The following is a 22,048-nucleotide window of genomic DNA, read 5'->3' as shown; positions in this document are numbered from 1 at the left end:
TTTAATTGAAATGACTAAACACTGTTTAAATTTGTGAACCAGCCAAATACTCTGTTCAAAGAAAATACATTGTATGTTTATATGTGTGTTTCTAATTATTGCTATTTATTCATATTTGTTCTCTTTTATTCTTTAAAGTTTAACAATTCATTCTTTATCTTAATAACTTTATATTTGTTTGGGGTTGGTTTTCTTCCCTTTCATCTTTTTTATTGTACAGTAATCTTTCTCCTCAAACCTACCACCTCTCTCTTTTCTTTCCTTCTTACTTTCTCTTCCCCCCTCTTCTTCTCCTCCCTACTTCCTCTTCCTTTTTCCTACTCCTCCTCTCTTCCTCCCTCTCTTACCCTCACTCCTACTCTAATTTCTCTTCCCTTCCTTCATCCCTCTCTATTGCTGTATCCTTTTATGCATATGGACTACTCAGAGAGCTGAAAAAGTTATTTTTGACTGGTCCTCGCACTTTTGACCAGTCTCTGAACTTACGACTGTCCTCACATTTTATGTTTTTGCCCTATATTGTCACCATGGTGAAGAGAAGCAGTTGTGAAATGAGTGACACAGTTGTTAAGAATGCTACAATGGGCATAAATGATAACCAGTCATAAGTGCGAAGACCAGTCAAAAGTGCGAGGACCTGTCAGAAATCACTTTTTTCAGCCCTCTGGGTAGTCCTTTTGTGCACATGGACTACTCAGAGGGCTGAAAAAGTTATTTTTGACTACCCCCCCCCCCCCGGTCAATGTGTCCCTCTTTACCAATGTTAAAATCTGGTCACCAAAACTATACTAATGCTAGAACATCCTGTAAACAGGGAACATTTTCTTAGGTTTCTTGTATGTTGATTTCTTCTGATATAATGGTGTGCTTAAGCTTTGGAAACAGAGATAGAACTACCGACTAGGCAACATCAGACAAAAGACAACTGAAACTGTAAATGGAATGCAAATGTCGCAGAAGAGACATTCCCCATTTTCTTGGATTGTAAAGGAGAGACGAGAGAGATGTACTTTTAGTCTTGCAAGATGATGCTAATGCAACTTTACAATAAATATGTAGCTAGTACTCATAGGTGTGCTTCTTGTTTAGACTACCTCACAAGGCCGACACTTATGTATAATGTTTCAGTATACTACTTCCATTTTTCTTTAAAATTTTCTTTGAAATTAAAATTGGTTACTAATTGTTTTTTGATAGTCCTTTAGTTGGAACGTCCTTCTGACTTCAGACATCTTTTGAAAGACTTTCCTTGTTTTCCATGTTTTTGCAATATTATTGTAATAGTGATTCTTGTCTCTTCTAACAGCTACCCTAAACTCTTTATTAAGTTCTTTACTGAGTTTTTTGTCTTTCTTGGCTTTGGCTTCCTTTTTTTTCTTGGCAATCTCCATGGTATGTTCTGACATCCAGTTTGATTCCTTCTGATTCTTTGCCTTTGGAAACCTGTTTTCAGCAATAATGTCTTCTTTAAATCCATTCCCCAGTTCTTGTGGTTTTCTATTGATGCGATTCTGAATTTCACAGATATATGTAATACAAAAATCACCAATTTTCTGTATTATAATATATAACAGAATGTGCACTTTATGGAGAAAAAAACAAATATTAATCAGCCCAAAGGTGTTTGATGATTATTAGCAATCAATTTAATTATTTTATACCAATTGCCTTTGTGACTAAGTGCAACATTTAATTGTTATGTATATTAAAGAACACATACAAAAAAATAGCAAGGTCAATATGATATAATTGGACTAAACTGTACGCCCTTGGGGTTGAAAATACTGTATCTATTTCTCCATATTCTATTCAAATAGACTATTGTCTGAACAATATAAAACAAATGCGGATAAATATTTTATTATAAATGTTTAGACTTCTAGAAGTTCACTTTTCCTTAATTGTCTGAAATTTTTAAGGTATTACAATTCTATTCAGTTCCAATGTTTTTGTCACTGGAATAAAAATAACTCTTTTGTTACCTATTTTTATTAATAAAAATTTTAACATATGGACACAAACTGGCCAATCTGTGCAGTTTTATTAAATTGCATTCTATCTGTCCTTGACTTCAAATTATAATCCAAACTATATTTACATGCATGTGTATGCACAGTAACTTCCCATTTTTTAATGCATCAAAGAAGAATATAAAGACATAGAGTGGTATTATGTTACTAGATCCCATAGAATGTGTCAAACAGTAAGGAGTCACATATAAGATATAGGTTTAAATAATGGTACTAGAAAACGTATGACTGATTGGCTCATCATTTCAGAAATATTTCCTTACTAAACAGGGAATAATCACAGTGGGCAAAAAAACCAGTGGGAGCAAGTGAGACTTCTTGATGACTTTCCCATTGAAATTGCTTGTGAAAAGCTGGCAGGAGTATAAGAACTCACTCCTCCTTGCATGATCTGTGAATCTGCTTGCTACTTAGCTGGGAGTAGGAGGAACAAAGAGAACTGCAATGCAGACCACGAGGAAAATTGCAGCCCTTCTTCCCAAGTCAATCACCACTCAGCTTTCAGATCTTACCAAAAGAAAATTGGGTGCGGGAGCCAGAAGGAAGTGGAAAAGAGTGATGTGGCCCTCCCATCTTCCTTATGCCACATTATCTGTAGTTCAATATGTCTTACAATTTTACCCAATTGAAGGTTACAAATAGACACAAGAGTTTTAGTAGTATATAGATAAATTTTATAAAAATATATTTAAATATTTTGATATCATCATATATGTGGGTTATGAATGAAGATGTTTGGAACAGAGTCAAAAGCTGCAGTCCAATTGTGCTTTCCATGTGTATAATAAACATTAATAGAAGGGTAAATTATTTTAACTCCTTTGTTGGAAGAAATATCCATCTGGTTCAGTTCCAAGTGGCGAGAAAGACACTGGAAACATGGAGGTTGATTGGAAAGATGGTTTATTGATGGACAGGACCATATGGGTTTGAGGTCCTGGGCAGCTGACCACATGGAGTTGAGAATGAGGTTATTTATACCTTCTCTTGGGCCTTGCCCTTGAGCATCCTGTTCCTGTGCAAGAAATGTATTCTATTCTATTGGATGTAGTCAGACTCCCATGGGGGCATGTGGATCATATTGTCTGAATCAAGTTTGGTTGAAGTGTGCTGATACAATGAAGGGGCTTGTTGGGCAATTCCTAGTGTGGCTGAGGGCTAATCCTACCTTTGTTCAGACCTTTCTGCTGGGAGTAATGGATTACCAGATCTGCATTTCTAAAGGCTGGCCTTAGTATCTGCTTGGGGGCAGGGAGCTGAGGCTCTGAGTTTCTGTCTTTAGAAACATGTTTTTCCTTTAGAGAAATATAATATTCTGCCTTTTTTTTTAATATTTCTCAAAATATTTCATTTTTCTAGGCGAGGGGTGGGTGTTAACTTTCTACACCTTAATCAGCCATAGTGCAAGAAAAAGAGGGGCTTGAATACTTCCATTATCTCTTCATAATATTTATATTTTCCCTTTTCTCTATGAACTCGAGCTGATTTTTTTAAAAAAAGCATGATGGATTAGAAAAGTTGGTAAAGATTGCAATGTACAAAAATTTAAATTTATGGTCAAGGCTGTATATGTAATCCAGAGAGTGATTCTGAAGAAAGAGGAAGCAATATCTGAACTTTGATAAATTTTTAATCAGCAGACCTATGACTAAAATAATATATTAGTACAAAGAATAAAAGTAATGAGAGTTAAAGGAACAAGAATCATAAATTAAAAATAGTACTTTCTGAATTAAATATGGGCACCAGATCAGTTATATGAAACAGGAAAAATCCATATTGACAAATATATTGACATGTACTGGAATGAAAGGGAATTCTAATTATTTCACAGAAAAGCCAGACCAAATTCTAGACAACCAATTAATTGATAAAAATTTCAATTGAAAATAATGGACAAAAGTAAAAAATAGAGTACAAACAGTAGTGACGTATGCAAATCAAGGAACTACATGATAGCCATTATTATTTAATTCCAATTAATCTTCAAGGTTAGCCTGTGCTCAGTATTTTTTTCTGAATATTTTACAGTGAATAAGCAGACATTGTCAGATTGCTGTTATACAGTACATTGATCTTTCAGTTATTACGCTTTATGATCAATTTATAAATTATGAATTACCGTTTTACATTATTTTATAAATTACTTGCTTTTACTTCTAACAACCAGTAATTCATAGCAGAAACTTTCTGCTTTCTGCACTGCAAGGCTCACACATCTGATTAGGCAAAATACATTGCTAATAGGCAATAAAATTTAACCCGATAAAAAACCGTCCACCAATTATTTATGGAAGAATTGTAGGATACCAATGACTGCATTCTTCTCAAAGTATTTGTTACAGTTCGTATTAGCATAAATCCACAACCAAATATGAGCAAAAATCCAGTTCAAATTTGATGTTTACAGGACCTAGGATAATTCCAAGTGAGGTTTTAGCAAATTCTGAGACTATAGTGTTGCATCAAATTGAATCTAGTATTTTTTTTCATAATGATGTACCAGATATTATGTAAACCCATCAGTATGACTTTAGTGCAGTAAATAGACCATGTAAAGCATTTGAAAGAATATTTGAACCACCAGCCTTTGTGCATATAATGCATAATTCTAATCAAATTAATGCCTTCCACTGAAATGGAATATGCCCAAGAAGATAGCCAAAAAAAAGGCTCTCAAAGCAGCCATGCAAATGTTTGGTAATAACACAATTGCTTTTCACAATGTGAAGCAAGTACATTGCTACAACACACTTTGTGAAGTGTACATGGTGGTGTAGTGGTTAGAATGCAGTATTGCAGGCTAACTTTGCCCATAGCCTGGAATTCGATCCTGACCAGCTCAATGGTGACTCAGCTTTCAATCCTTCCAAAGTCAGTAAAATGAGAACCCAGATTGTTGGGGACAATATGCTGTTGTTGTAAACAGATCAGAGAGTGCTGTAAAGCACTATGGAGTAGTATAAAAGTCTAAGAGCTACTGTTATTGTCTTTAAATATTTTGGATGTCCTCATTAGGATTGTCTCATTTGTGCTTCATAGCAATTGTCTCAGAAGCATACTTTAAAACAGGTTCAGTTATTTTAAAACAGTTATGTTCTTCAATATTGGTGATCATCACAACTTTTAATGACTTTTCCTATACCAGCAGCTGTTCATTAAAATAACTTTGGGAAGACATATATATATATTGTGGTTTTCTTGACCAGCAAGATGAAAATATGGGAGCATTGGAGGGGGATGTTAGTGGAAAGTAAAGTAATTTAGTCCAAGGCTCTGATAATTCATTATCCTCAGGTATATCCTAATTTTGGAAAAATAACAAGTTGTAGATCTAAGGACCATTAAGAAAACTTGCAAACAGCTTCTTTCTTACTGGAATAATACAGTAAGATGTGCAATGCTAAAATGCATCAGAATAGTCAGATAATTCCCCCCTCCCCAAAAAAATGCATGAATTTCTTGTATGGTGTAATTCTACAGGTTCAGTACCAGTGGTGGGTTTTTACCAATTTGCCCCGGATCGGGTGAATCGATAGTGGCGGCAATGGGAGCCCACCTGCCCGGACATCATCACAGACGCTCTGCGCATGCACAAAACATTCTGTGCATGTACAGAAGTGCTGTGCACAAGTGAAGGAAGCGTGCACACGTGCTCCCAGTTCCGAACCGGTAGCGAAGGTAAGTGGAACCCACTACTGTTCAGTACACAAAAATATACAGTGATTCAAAAGCTCTAATTCTAATGTTGCATTTCAGTGAGAAGAAATACAAGCATTCATGACTAAAGAAGCAGACAGTCCTCTGTGGATTTAGAATACATTAAGAACAATATAAAGCTTTATATAATTGATGTAATTATGTAAATAAATTCTAATTATATTAACTTCTTTGGCTGCTGCTGCACAATATCAGCCACCAGTGGGTTGTATAAACAGAGGCACAGAATCAAGATCAGGTGAAGTATTAGTACTGCTTTATAAAACCCTAGTAAAACCACACCTGGAATACTGCAACCAATTTTGGTCACCATACTACAAAAAAATGATGAGACTTTGGAAAAAGTTCAGAGAAGAGCAACCAAAATGATCAGAGGCCTAGAGACTAAAACATATGAAGAATGGCTGCAGAATCTGGGTTTGGCTAATCTAAAAAAAAGAAGAAATTAGGGGTGACATGATAGCAGTATTCCAGTATTTGAAGGGCTATCACAAAGAATAGGGGGTCAAATTATTCTCCAAAGCACCAGAGGGCAGGACAAGAAACAATGGTTAGAAACTAATCAAAGAGAGAAACAAGCTGGAATTAAGGAAAAACTTCCTAACAGTGAGGACAATTAACCAGTGGAACAGCTTGCCTTCAGAAATTATGGGTGCTCCATCACTGGAAGTTTTCAAGAAGAGACTAGACAGTCACTTATCTGAAATAGTATCGGTTCTCCTGCTTAAGCAGGGGGCTGGACTAGACTCCAAGGTTTTTTCCAGCTCATGCTATGCTATGCTATGCTATGCTATGCTATGGCTATGCTATGCTATGCTAAAGTTTCTTGATCTTGAATGCTAAATGTTAAGTCAAAACATTTTTTCCTCCACCAATGGAAAAAAATCCACTCTTGGAAAACTTGAGAGATTTTTTTTCCAAATTGAAAGGATTTCTTCCTCATTAAAACCTATTTATCTTTATTTATATCAAACTTGGCGCATCATTATGTATGCAAACCAAAGAGTAATGAAACTTGCCACGTCTGTTTTAGGAATTTCAAGATTGTGTTTCTTTTTAAACAGCAGCTTTCCATTTACTTTAGAAATTATATTTGAAACTGATGGGATTTTCACAAGTAATTATAATACTAGGGAAATTACCAATTACCTAAATCAAATGTTTCAGTAAATATATTAATATCTTACAGGTAGAATCATAGAATCCTAGGGCTAGAAGGAACCTTTAGTCCAAGGCAAATTTGATACTGATCAAATAAAATATTAACTTTTAGTATATATCATAAATTAATTAATTCCTGAAGTAGGACATGAAATGTATTTCAAATTCTGACTTTTCATTTTACTGTCCTTTATTCATGCTTTGTACTGTGACCTATCTTGGATTCATATCATCACATAAACTGACTCCCAAGCTGTGATGAAGTATTTTACTGTTCTTCTGTTCCTCTGAGGTTCTCTCCTTTCTAATTATCACAATGAGAAGATTGGGCCTTCTTTCTCTCAGCTTGATCACTGTTTTTCATGCATGATACCATCTGCCTAATAGGCTTTGCTAACCAAGTTTCATATTGCTGCTTCTGTCATTATGTCTCCAGAGATCTTGACACTGGTTTTCTCAACATTAAAGAAATCTATTTGTCTTTATCACAAGGTTTTAGGAAGTTTTGGTTCCTCCTCCAGTATCACATAATGCAGTGATGTCACATAATGTCACTTTGTATTATGAAAACAAAGTGAAAACAAAATATTGCTATATTTTCAGAATCAAAATCAGATTTCTTTTTAAAAAGGCAAACTCAAGCACTCAAGTATAAAAGAACATCAGAGGTCAGTTTAATTTGTGCAAAAGAAACTGAAGTTCTCTAATGCTGTGATTACTTTAACAAGGCTTCCGGCTTCACCCTTGGTCACTATAAAAAGGCTAACATACATTCTTGCTCCAACAAATATACATTTTTTTTTAGTTTATATAAATTAATAATAAATTTACAAATCCATAGAAACGCACACACACTTCATTTTTTTCTATTGTCAAGGAGGAAAAACACTCTAATAGCATTAACTTCCCTTTACAAATGTTCTTTAATTATCCCAACTGTTATTGTCATCACTAACATTGGGTTATTTATAAAGACTTCTACTAGCTTCTTAGGAATTCCATTAGAAACAAGCCTGAGTGTTCAGGTTTTCACCCTCATGTACTTTATTGGGGTAATGTCTGACTGAACTATATATCACTAGCTCAATATCTATTATTTGTAAATTAGTTAAGGTTTCTGTGAAAAGCATAGCTTCACTTAGCTCAGAGTTGGAAAGGGTTGTTAATCTTTAGGAAAGTTGTACTATGAACAAGACAGCCAGAAAATTATAGCTCAGCAATTTTCCGGCTTTGGAAGGCTGGTTGTTTTAATGGGCATGAAATTCATGGCCAAGCCAAAATCTCTTGTTTGTAGCTGAGTCAGTATTTCTAAAACCTTTATTTCCTGAGGAAATTACTTTGAAGGTGCCACTTTAGATATGTAGTGAAGAGCAGTTTCACAGCCACAGCCAGGAGAAAAAAGAGGCAGAGGTAAAAATAATAATAATAATAAAAAGGAGGAAAAGGCTAACTTTAAGAGTGTTTAGCATGGTTACATTCTATTAGTAAACAAATATGTGAGGAAGAAAAATAAAATAATTTAATTTCAAATGCTTGGTGGAGGTTAATTTGGATTTTCTATTCCTGCTGCAATATGCAATAGAATAGTCACTAGCAATAAGTGAGTCTGGAAGGTATTTTTTTCCAGTAAAAGAAAAAAGCTACTAAGGAAGGTAGATTTGCATTTTTATACATAAACTGCTCAGGAAAGGTCTTCATATTCTGAGAAATATCTGCTTCAAAAGAATCATCTGACATATTCAGGTAGAGTAAAGCCTTGCCTGTCAGGCAAGAACCCTGCACTACTTATATATTTTTAAAAAAAAAAAGTCTTTCAGCCAAATTGTAGATATCAAAAGCTAACAACTCTTACATTAGTTCAATAGAATTTTCTTTTAAAAAACCTAATCAAAAACTGTTGCAATATTTTCAGGATCAGACTCAATAAATCATTTAAGAATTAAGAGTTCAAATATATCTCTCTTTATTTACATAAGGCATTCTATATTCACTGAATATTCACAGATAGAAGCGAGGAATGGGTGCGTGCAGCTCCTTATATATACAATGGGTGGAGCTAGATATGGGAGTGGTGAAGTATGAATACATTAAGAAGTGAAGAATAAATTAACCCCTGATATCCCGTTCATATACTATTTACATAATGGAGAATAAGGCATTTACTTGTGACAAATCCCCCTCTAAATGCCGATTCGATATGCTACACCAATTACATTCAGATTCAGAACAATACAAAACATATAACTTAGAAGTCAGGTATTTATGTTGTTTAGATGGCAAAGGTTTTGTTAATATGTCGGCCAATTGTTCTGATGTCTCACAATGCACCGCTTTAATAAATCCATCCTGAGATAACTGTCTCACATGTTTAAATTTTATATCTATATGTCTGGACCTTTGTCCAATGGCGTCAGATCTAGATATTTCGATAGCCGCTTTATTATCTTCATGCATGATAAAAGGCAAGGTGGGTTTTTTCCAAATGTCAGAAATTAAGTCATTAAACCATACAAGGTTATTTGCTGCTTTAGATAGACAAACATATTCTGCTTCTGTTGTTGAAGTGGCCACTAAATCTTGTTTGCCAGTGTACCAGTAAACTGGACAACCGTTAAGAAGGAATATATAACCAGATGTACTTTTTCTGCATGAAGTGTCTCCAGCCCAATCCGCATCTGCGTAACATGTGAGGTTTGGCTCCTTGACATTATTAGGCTCTAATATCAAACAAAAATCTAAGGTATTCTTTAAGTATCTTAATATCCTTTTGACAGCTTCCCAATGGTACATTGTTGGTTTGCTGACATGTCTGGACAATAAATTGAGGGGTAAAGCAATATCAGGTCTGGTCCAATTGGAAATGTAAAGAAGGGAACCTATGACTGATCTGTAGAATGTGTTATCTTTGAACTCAGGGGATGATTCATCTGCATTCCTTAGAAAGTCAGTCTGCATAGGAGTGTCACAGGGTTTAGCATCGCTTAGATTACATTTGTTCAAGAGCTCTATGATCTTATCTCTCTGAGAAAGCTTGAATCCTCTTCTAGTTTTACTAATTTGAACACCAAGATACTTATTTACTTTGCCTAAAGATTTCAGTGAAAAATGTTCATTTAGCTTTGTTACAAATGTTTCTCTTCTTTCTTTATGTTTACCTATGTACAAAATGTCATCCACATAGATCAATACAAACTCTATGGAATCATCACCCTTTTAAACAAAGAAACAGTTATCAGCAGTAGTAGCACTGAAATCCATAGTTTTAAGTACTTTTACTAAACAATCATACCATCGTTTACCAGATTGTTTTAACCCGTATAAACTTTTGTTTAATAACCAAGTCTCATTCTTATTTGTATATTGACTGTGAGGTGCTCTTACATATATTTCCTTATCTAATTTTGCGTGTAAATACGCAGTCTGTATGTCATATTGGAATACATCGAGATTGAGTGCTGATGCTACAACTAGAGCTGTTTTGACACTCTCAGTTCTTACAGTGGGGGAATATGTGTCAGTATAATCCTCGGGATATTTCTGTGCATAACCTTGTGCAACTAATCTAGCCTTGTATAGTGTATTGCCTCCCTCTAAATTTTTAATTTTATATATCCACCTAGTGCCAATAATAGTTTTGTCCTTTGGTGCAATTGCAGGTGTAAATACATCTAATCCTCGTAAACTTTCCATCTCTTTTGTCATTGCTGATTCCCATTTTTCTTTTTCTTTAGGAGGAAGTTTTAACACTTCCTCATATGTATTAGGTGTCGTTGATTCTCCATTCATATGCATTATATAATCCTTGTACTTATTTGGCATTTGATTTCTGGTATTTCTAATTGTTTTTTCAGGATTACTATTATTATCATGCAAATATCTTGCTTCCTTTTTTGTTAATGTATCTGTCTTTATTTTGTGTTGACTGTTTGTCCATGTTTTGGTTTTGTTTCTATGTTTGTTGTCATTTTGCTTTTCTATAGTTCTTTTCTCTTGGGGTTTTGTACCTGTGTTGTTGCTTGGGAATATTTCATTAAGATGTATTTTAGACCAGTTGGCCTGTTCATGGAACACAGCTGTTCTGGAAACTATAAATTTGTTATTATTATCAATGAATCTGTATCCTTTTGTACCTGTCTCATATCCCATAAATCTAAGTCTTCTAGACACATTTTCTCCTTTTCTTCTTAATTGTTTAGGTATGTGTACGTCTGCAGTGACTCCAAATATGTGCATGTGTGCTAATTTTGGTTTCCTATTATACATCACTTCATATGGTGTCTTATTTATAATGCTGGACCAAGTTCTATTTTGTGTGTAATTGGAATATTGTAGGGCTTCTGACCAGAATTGTTTGCTTAAGCCAGCATCTTCCAATGTGCATCTAATCATGGTTTGTAATGTTGAGTTCTTTCTCTCTACAATTCCGTTCTGGAATGCAGAAAATGGGCTAGATGTGTAATGTAACATTCCTTTGTCCTTCAGCCATTGGGAGAATTCCTTAGACATGAATTCACATCCCCTATCTGTCATGATTTGTTTTATTTTGATATTGTGTTGTGTTTCTACGCGTTTGTAAAATTCTTTAAATTTCTGAAAAGTTTCATCTTTATGTTTTAATGTGTAAACAAATCCATAACGACTATAATCGTCCACAATGGTTAAGAAGTACCGTTTTTTATAAGTGATTGATGGAGTTAGTGGACCAACCAGGTCCATGTGTACCAAATCAAAAATTTTGTTGGTTGATCTTGTTGATTTTCTAGGCCTAGGACTAGTTTTTAGCTTTGTAGACTTACATACTGAGCATTCCAAATAGTTTTCACAATTTTTTATTTTAACACCTTCTGCGTGTTCAGTCATCTTTTGTACTACAGGAAAACTGGCATGTCCTAACTTCCTATGTAAAACATGAGCACACTCATCATGAATTGGCTTACCTATTTTTGGTTTTTTCTCGTTAAGTGTATCCTTGTGATTATGAGCTACTTTACATTCATCATTGTCACTGTTACTAATGTCTCCATTATCTAGTTCAATACAATCTTCCATATTTGAATCAATGTTGTGTAACCATTTCTCCTTTGTTATTAAATAAGGTAGGCCTCCTTTAATCATTACTGTACCTATATCTATTTTATTTTTCTCCAATGTCGCTTTTCCTTTTGAAAACACAATATTAATATCAGAATCTCTGCTTAGTTTTATGGCACTTAGTATGTTATGAGGTATTTCAGGTATTAGTAATACCCCCTCTATTTTTCCTAGGCCAGGTAAGATTACATTCCCTCTACCTATTACTTGGACTTTTTCTTGGTTAGCTACCTTTATTACAAATTTATCTTCTACAAATGAAGATAATATGCTTTTATTATTAGTGGTATGATTAGTTGCTCCAGAATCAATAAGCCAATTATTGTTCTCAGTTTGTTGTATGTTAGTGTTGTCTTGTTTGTTCAGTCCATTCAGTGAACCAGATTTTCTATCCTTTGAATTATCTCTGCCCCCTCTATGCTCTTTATAATTTGGTGGGCTTCTATATCTATGTCTATCAATGGAAGACTGTCTATAGTTGTATTTATTTCTATGTTCTGACCTATGTCTTTCTTTTGGAATTTTGGGACAATCTCTCCTATTGTGTTCCTTGGATCCACAGTTGTGGCATCTAAATGTTTCATGATATCTTTCTTGAAAAGCTACCTTTCTATATGGTTTGTGTTCTATGTGGTTGTTAGAGCGACTCCTCCTTGAATTGTCTTCAGCTATTAACTTATTGGATAGACTTTCTATGGATAAGTATCCTAGATTGATTGTGTCTAAATGAGACATATAATTATCCCATGATGGGTCAAGTGAGTTGATGATAACACTTTTCATCGTTTGGTCTGAAATCACCTCCCCCCTTAAATGCAGTTCAGCTCTAATTTTGTTTAAAGATATTAAATGTTCACTTATGGAAACCCCTGGTTTTATCCTAGAAGAAAAGAAATCTTTAGACATTCTTGTGTAGTAGCTACACTATCACTGTGAAACAAATTGAACATGCATTGAATAATTTCTGAGACAGTCAGATTTTGCTTAATGCTGTGATACATCGCAGGAGATACACTAGAAATTAATAAGAAAAATGCTCTATGGTGTAAGCAGTCTAACTTTAGAGTCCAAGGTCTTTTTGGGGGATTAGTGATAAAAAACAGTAAGTTTTCTTTCATAAAGACAACCTGGAGCTGCTGATACCATTCTTGCAAATTAATGCCATCTATTCTCAGCTTTGGGAAGTCACTGGGCAAGTTTCCGACATTATTGGGTCCATTACTTACAACCGGGGGTAGTCCGTGGTCTCGTAAATGCTGGAAATTACAAAACGGCGTGGGAATGCTCGCAACGAGTCTGCACGATCCTTTCAGCAACTCATGTCTTCCTGGACCGTCTGCGTAGTCTCGCGCATGCGCGCTGCTCATTTCATTCCTGGAGTCGTCGTGAGAGGTTCTCGTCGCTGCGGCTCGCTCGCTCTGCTCCTCCTCAGATGAATCGGTCTCCGGCTCGATCTTGGGAGTCCTGACGATAGCGGTTGTTCTTTTTCTTCTCTTGAGAGCGTTGGTCCTTGGATCGATCTGCGATGTGGGGTGGTATCTGCAGGGCTCTCTGGGTTCAGGCGTCGGTGCTCTCGTCGTCTGGATGGGAGCGGGTAGATTTTGAAGCGTTGGCTTGCTCGCTTGCTTTCTAGTTGATTTTTTGGTAATCTTTAGTTTCGGTCCAAATGCAGCAAAAAGCGTTTTCATTGCTGACTTTATTTGTGTGTCTGTTGAATCACCTTCACTTTCCGATTCTGATCCTTCTGAGGTGTTTGACTTTTCTTTTTCATTTTCATTATCTAGTAATGTCTTTCGCGCCAGAAATTTTGAATCAAGTTTTCTGATTGGCTCTGCTTCGCTCACCCTGGAGGTCTGTTGAAACCAAGATGGCTGCCATCCGAAATTTTGCACGGGATCACCGTTTTTCTTCTTCACAGCGTTTTTGTCTGTAATCGTATCACTCACAATTTTTGAATCTTTTGGCTTTTCAGTAGCGATGTGCTTCTCTCTCGCTGCTCCGCTGTTTTTCAGCATATCTTGGAGGTTCGCGATGAGGCTTTCATCGTTCTTCTGGCTTTTTAACAGTTTTAATATCTCTGACCTGAGTTCGTTGTTTTCTATTTTGTTTTCCTCTCGGTCATCATTTTCATTTATTATTTCTTCGTCTTCAGTGGTGTATTCTTCAGATTCTCTCGAAATCGCATTTGTGGACTCATCGATTATTTCTTGATCCGTTTCCATTTCTTTGCTGTATGCCCTGGTGTTGGGCCTATCTCTCTTAGACATATTTAAGTTTTTATTGAGTCAATTCAACCATCCTCTGCTACCAGCTTGTTGCAATATTTTCAGGATCAGACTCAATAAATCATTTAAGAATTAAGAGTTCAAATATATCTCTCTTTATTTACATAAGGCATTCTATATTCACTGAATATTCACAGATAGAAGCGAGGAATGGGTGCGTGCAGCTCCTTATATATACAATGGGTGGAGCTAGATATGGGAGTGGTGAAGTATGAATACATTAAGAAGTGAAGAAAAAATTAACCCCTGATATCCCGTTCATATACTATTTACATAATGGAGAATAAGGCATTTACTTGTGACAAAAACAGATTGATTGATTGATTGATTGATTGATTGATTATATGGAATCAGTGTCAACCCTTAGTGACCAAATAGAGTCAGGAATATCAGCCCCTAACGTAAATATTTTTATTTATTTAGTTATTAGTCTACATATCTGTGCTGTCCTATTACATAATGGTTTTTCTAAGTTTTCCTAAACATTTGAATGATATTCTCTGTCATTAGAAGCTTTGTAGGACATTAAAGTGTTGGGGACAAGGAGATAAACATTAAGAAACCATTTTGAAAAACATTCTAAAGACCTTGAAAATGTGATTTAGCTGTGAAAGGCAGAGAGGCAGAAAACAAATATTCATTGCTCAGATGTGGAAAATAACCATTTAAAAAGTCACAAAGGCTGTATTTCCATGGCAATTATCTAGCCTTCATTCATATTTCATTAACTAAGAATATATCATCTTCTCTTTCACAATCATCAGAGAATATAATTGTTTTTGATAATTCTTTTTTGTTGTGTTGTGATTTTGAGCGGGGTTGGTTTTTTTAAAATTATACTTTTATACAGATATGACTTGTGCATTATTCATTATCCAACTGTCGGTATGACTTGCTGGCTAGTTAAGAACTCTGGCAATGTGTTTGATTGCTGATTCTCAGCTACAGATTACCATCACTGCATCAAAAGCTCTATAGGAAGCTGTACTTTTCCCCTGTCTTGAGTTATGGCAATTCATTACTTTTTCCATGCCTATTTTCCGCACTGAACTGTGAGAAAACATTGATTCTGAGTACTTAGCTATAGTATATTTCTGTATGTATGTTTGTGCATGTGTATTTGTGTATGACATGCTTCAACAGACTGAATTCTTTCCCCTGAAAGGAATACGATTGAGGATATAAAATCTATATACATCTACTAAGAAATAAATAATGCTAATTTCAATAGACCTTTTTCCAAATTATCTTTCTATGAATTCACTGGAAGTTGGGCTTATCTTCCTATCAATGACTACAAATAGTTTGATCTTTTTCATATTTTCATTGCATCCTTCTGCAGGTAAAGTAACTTAATATCAGAGGCTTTCTCTTTTATAAGCAAAATGCATTGCTTACAAAGCAAAATACATTACTAATATATGTGTGGAGTATAGAGTTCTATTTTATTGCCAATCAGAAGAATTTTATCTCTCTAATTTAATTGCATTGTGTGTCTGGTGTTAATTTCCTGCTTAAAGGGGAATGAAGCAATGTAACCAAGATTTCAAATAAATAAATAAATTTAAATTTAAAATAAAATTCATTTAAAAAATAGAAACGTTCTTCACTGACGTGAAAAGGAAATGAAACATTAAAATATGAAAGAGCGCTAACATCCAAAGTTTGACAATTTTATCCATTCCCATAGTAATGCTAATAATAGTACCCATGAGTGATAGGTTCTATAGTGAAGGCTGCCATGTTGTTAAGAAGACAGAATTATTTATTATCATGGGTGATTAGGATACTCTACTAGCATTATTAGTTTGATAATATATTGCTTTGAATAAAAACTTACAACTACATTTTAATATAGCTAGTAATAAGCACTGTAAATGAAAGTACAACTTTTGCAGTGGTACTGATATCTAAGTTCTACTATGTGATTCCCTTTAAGTATGCTATATGTTACAATTTTTTGATATAATGAAGGTATTCAGTTACCACAAGTGTGCAATGAATTTCATCAGGCTAAAATGGTACAGAGGCAACGTTGCCATAGAAATGAAATGGCACCACAGAGAGAGACATATAATCATCAGTGTATCTAGAATGTTGTGGCACATAACTATGCATGAGAAAATGGCATGCTGGGATTGCATCTAAAATTATGCTAGGATTGCTTCTAATGTTGCTATCCATGATGTCTGGCAGAATATACTGTGGCTTTTTTGAAAGATAGTATAAAGAAGAAACAAACAAAAATGTCACAGAGAATCAGAACAGAAAATGAGTGACAGTCAGAAATACAAATAAGTATAAAATATTAGCAAGAAAAACTAGTAATGGGGTTAATAAAAAGTGTAAACAGTTTATCAGACAGGCAAAAATGAGAGGAATAAAATAAAATTAGATTTTTGGATACACAACAAAGAGTTTCAGAACACAGAGAAATTGCACTGATAAAACTCAGAAAAGATAAACTATTTTAAAAATTATTTTTAAAAAATGAGAAAAAGATCATCATTAATTATATTTTTTCAGGATTGATTAGTAGTTCTCCAGATAGTGTTGGATTATAGTTAGCATCATTCTCAGTTTTTAGCTAATATAGTTCTATCAATTTCTAAAAGATTACAATATCTCCTAAGGCAGTGGCCCCCAACCTTTTGGGCACCAGGGACTGATTCTGTGGAGATAAGTTTTTCCGTGGACTGGAGGGAGTGTGGTTTCACGTGCTGCCTGCGACCCGGAGACGGAGCTTCGCTTTTTGCACAGACCGATTTCTCTCATGCTATGGAACAATGCTGGTCAATGGACCAGAGGATGGGGATCCTTCACCTAAGATATAGAATATAAAAAGGATAGCTATTGTAATATTTTAAATAAATCTATGCAGAGATTATATTTTATCATAAAGCTAAAGATTAAATCCATCTATATTAATATCATTTGTAAACTCTTTAGTGATTTCAGTGAAATAGCACTCAATGGGAGACAAATCACTCAGCATTCACTTAATCACTCAGCTCAACTAAGTGATTATGTGTTTCAAAATCCAAAGATTTTATACCTTTAACTCTGCCTGGTGGGTAATTCCCCAATCACAATTGCTGTGCAACTTGAGGGCCCTCTATACTTATGATTCCTATTAATTTAATTTAATTTAATTAATTCAATTTATATGCCGCCCCTCTCCAAAGAATCAGGGCGGCTCACAATACATTTTAAAAAATCATTATAAAAAAACATTTAAAAATTAAAAACATTAAAAATTAATTCACACCATTCATGGCCGGATCTCGCCAGATCACAAGAGCGAGATCAACAGCCCCAGGCCTGCTGGAAAAGCCAGGTCTTCACCGCTTTTCGGAAAGCCAATAGGGTGGGGATGGTCCGGACCTCAGGAGATAACTGGTTCCAGAGAGCTGGGGCAGCCACAGAGAAGGCTCTCCCCTGTGGGCCCGCCTGCTGGCATTGTTTAGCTGATGGGACCAGGAGGAGACCAACTCTGTGGGATCTTACCGATCGCTGGGAGCTATGCGGCAGAAGGCGGTCTCGAAGATAACCTGGCCCTGAGCTTGTAGGGCTTTAAAGGTAATAACCAACACTTTGAATTGTGACTGGAGACCAACAGGGAGCCAGTGCAGCTCGCAGAGAATTGGTGTAATGTGGGTGTACCTAGGTGCACCCATGACAGCTCGCGCGGCTGTGTTCTGGACCAACTGTAGTCTCCAAACACTTTTCAAGGGTAGCCCCATGTAGAGCGTGTTGCAATAATCTAACCGTGAGGTGACAAGGGCATGAGTGACTGTGAAGAGAGCCTCCTGATCCAAGCATTTGGTCTGAATGCTGCAGCCATAATGTTTCCCAAGATTGTTCTGAAATTATCTCACCAGTATCTTTTTGTTCTTCATTTCCTTTTCCCACCTGTTCAGTTGTATGTATCTCTATATAACAATATATTCCATTCATATAACGTTCCTTAAATCAATGAATGCTAATGATGTTTATTTATGTATTTAGGTTTAGAATGCCACCTCTAAACTCCCAAATAACTCTGGGTTGCTTACATAATTAAAAGAAAGTAAAGCAATCACAAAGAAACCAAACACCTATACATGACAAAATAAACATCCCACATGGGTTCAATCAGGGGTGCCAAACTGGCAGCCCATGGGCCGGATGCGTCACTTGCAGGCCACAGCCACCACAGCTCCACAAAGGCAGAAAACATCATATACGTCACAATATGTCACATGACACGATTGAGTTTGACACCCATGGGTTCAACAGTCAACCATAATCTGAGAGTGGTGTAAAACTAGGAGATATGATCATCTATCACTGCATGTGGCACTATATTTAGGAGCAGTTATAGCTTCTGTATAGTCTTCTAGAGAAATTGCATATAGAGAAAATTGCAGCAGTCCAGTTTGGGGGGGATGGGAGTCATGAATAATTTCTCCATATTCTTCAAGAGAAAAAATTATACTGACCTGCTGTTTTGCCATCTTCATGTAGGCAGGTATTTTTGCTTCTAAAAAATAGAGATAGGAGAATGAATCTAAAAACAAATAAAAAGAAAAAAAGAGGTATCAGCATATTTAGTTAGATTTCAGATTTTAAAGAAAACTATATGGGTTTTTATGTTTCTCTCCAATTTTAATAAATTGTTCTCAGATTTTTACATCAATTTAAGCCTTGGTTTATTTAACCATTGATTACACAACAATGATTAATGTGTATGCTAATAGTGATAAACCAGAAACCAGGACTTACAATCAATAATGAATAGGTCAGACAATTTAATAACAATTCATACATTTTCCTTAGGGCAAAAAAAACAAGAAAAATATGCAAAAGTATTAAACTGTTAATAGCTATAATTAAAAGACCTTCTGAAAGCCTGTAATTCAAACACTGTTTTAATAAAATTGATATTTGTACATACTCAACATTTTATTTTAAAATTAATCTCTGCCTCCCAAATTACATGTTAATTTCCTTATTTTAGTAATACTTAGGGACTTAAACTTTCAAGTAAGATCCAAGAAGCAATTATTCATTTTGTTAAAATGTAATTGTTAAGATTGAATTTTGTAAGCCTTACGTAGGAATAAATAAAATCCAGCTCTACAATAAAAGATAGTAAGATGTGCTACAGTTCTTATACTGCAAAACACTTCTTTCAATCATTTTTGAAACATATAGATTTTCCAATTCCTCCTATATACCCTGGGCTCTTTATGAAACTATTATATCATGATTATCTAGATTGCTCCTTTAAATAAATATTCAATACATTCCTTAGTCCCGTGATGGCAAACCTATGGCACATGTGTGTGTTGGCCAGCTGATATTCGGGCCTTCTGGGCCTACCGGAAGTCAGGAAACACGCTGTTTCTGGTCTCCGAAGGGCCTCTGGGGGCATGGGGAAGGCTGTTTTTGCCCTCCCCAGGCTCCTAGAAGGGCTCTGGATCCTGGGGACAGCGAAAAATGGGCCTTCCGGTTCTACCGGAAGTTGGCAAACCAAAAACGGAGGGAGCACGGGGGACTCATGTGCGTAAGGTGAAACACATAGAATTATAGGTGTGGGCATGCGCGCTCGTAACCCCCCACACTCCCCCCGCTTTTGGCACGCGATGGCAAAAAGGTTAGCCATCACTGCCTTAGTGTAACAACTTGCACTTTTCTGCTTCTTCATGAGGGCATAGCTTCACATTTAGCCAATCTTCCATTTTGCCTAGTTCCAGTTTAATTTCACTATAAATTGAAATACGCTTTATTTTTATGTTTAAAATGTAAATCAGTTATGTAGTTGCATTTGCCATTTGCTATTTCATGAAGTTAAAATGCAAAGTTTAATTCTGGAAAATGTGTGCAATAGTATTAGCCAAAAATGTTGCATTTCGATGTCACATGCATATGTACATATTTGTATATACAGGATGAAAATAATTTAATTGAAGAACTCACAGGCACATTGTGATATCAATGAACAATCAGTTGAGGAATGCTGCATCAAACATCTATAGTACTACTACATTTATGTCATTATGGTGCAATGGAATTATCTGTGGTGTTTTAGATAGTTCTTTCCAGTCTAAAGACAAAGCAAGAGATCATAAGGATATTGCACTTAGTCTCACAAAAATAGCCTAATTCCTATTTATAAAAGCTAACCCAAGTCAGGTTTCTGCAGTACAGCATGAAAAGATGATAAATATTGCTTTCAGCAACTGCCTTAGATTCTGATTATGTTTAGAAGAACCCAGTATGAAACCATTCCCATACATAGATGGTGCTCTGACTTTCCTCAGAGTGAATCTGTCTGTGAAGATCTCACTTTGCAACCTAGGCCTCTTTCACTGTTCAGCCTTCTGTTCTTCCATTCTTTGGCAGTGACATGATTAGGAAGCTTTAATTAGAATTAAGCTTTGAGATACAGACACAGAGTGAAATTTCATCATTGCAATCAACTGCAGCATCCAGAATCAGTCTCTGGAACAGACTGAAAATATAAAATTGGCTAGAGTTCACTAATTAACTGAATTCATAGATACAGTTTTTGTTTTTGATGTCAATTATATTTGAAAGGTAAGTTAATGCACAAAAAGGTAGTAAATGCAACTGAGCAAAATGTGATTATGGGAGTGCTTATTGCAGAATATTAAATAATGCAACATTGAGATAAATGCATAATTGATGAAAAAGATAGGGATCTATTCCAAGTTATGCTAATTGTTCCATCTGAGAATTATGAAATATTGAGTATTTACAATACTGTCATATTTTAAAATCTATTTATGCATTTACTGACTATACTGTAATATTACATATGCATTAAATATATTTTTCTATGTATGAGCAGTATAGGCTAAGAAAGATGAGAAATCAGTTTTAGCCAACCTAATTTCCTCCTTCTAAAATCTCTTTCCCTCACTTTCCCCATATAATTCGTAACTGCTTCTCCTTGTCATCCATATTTCAGTTACTGATTCTGGAATGTATGTGAGTTTTCTTCTGTTTGTGTTGTGGCCAAACAAAGACTTTAATTCCCAAAGTTATGCTGTCCAGCATCTGAATCTTTATGGTTACAATACAGCGCACCCTCCTGGGCTTTCTACACTCTCACAAACTACTCCATGTTTTTTCTCCTGGTTTTTATCTGGTACCAAGGCTGAATCTCTGAACTTGGCAAGCCCAGCTCATAAGTCCATTCCACTCCACAGTAACCTAGTGATAGTCTCTACAGCAGCATGTCAGACAACATCTGAAATATGTATGTCCAAATTTAAAGGCATATTCTAGCATTTCTCCCTTTTATGTCTTTGTGCTCTTGATTGTGTGATGATTTATTTGCCTTCTCTAAAAAAATCCATGACTTTGACTTAGACTCATGCACCTCCTACCATGCTGCAGGGCTGGAAAAATAAATATCAATACCGTATCTTTTTTTGCTTACCTTCCAAAATGGGAAACATAATCCTTTATTATAGATTTCAAAATTTTCACACAATATTTGTAATGTTTCATGCTGAGTGAAAACAAAGTCACACTACAAACAGTTTCATATTCAATCTTATATTACAGCTACAGGGAAAAAAAATCTCGTATTTCTCATATTTTGTCTAGTTCATAACACTGAAAATTCAAAGTCCACTAGAAATATAGTAAATTTAAATGTTTAAAATTTGTAGATAGAAGAAAAATAAATATTGTATTATATTTATCTGCTAACATGGTTCTACGAAGGTCATGCAGATATGTGTGGAT

Source organism: Pituophis catenifer, unplaced genomic scaffold (assembly GCF_029215685.1).
Source record: "Pituophis catenifer annectens isolate HBS135680 unplaced genomic scaffold, rPitCat1.0.hap2 SCAF_4, whole genome shotgun sequence".
Taxonomy (NCBI): Eukaryota; Metazoa; Chordata; class Lepidosauria; order Squamata; family Colubridae; genus Pituophis; species Pituophis catenifer.
Note: the sequence above shows the minus strand (reverse complement) of the source record.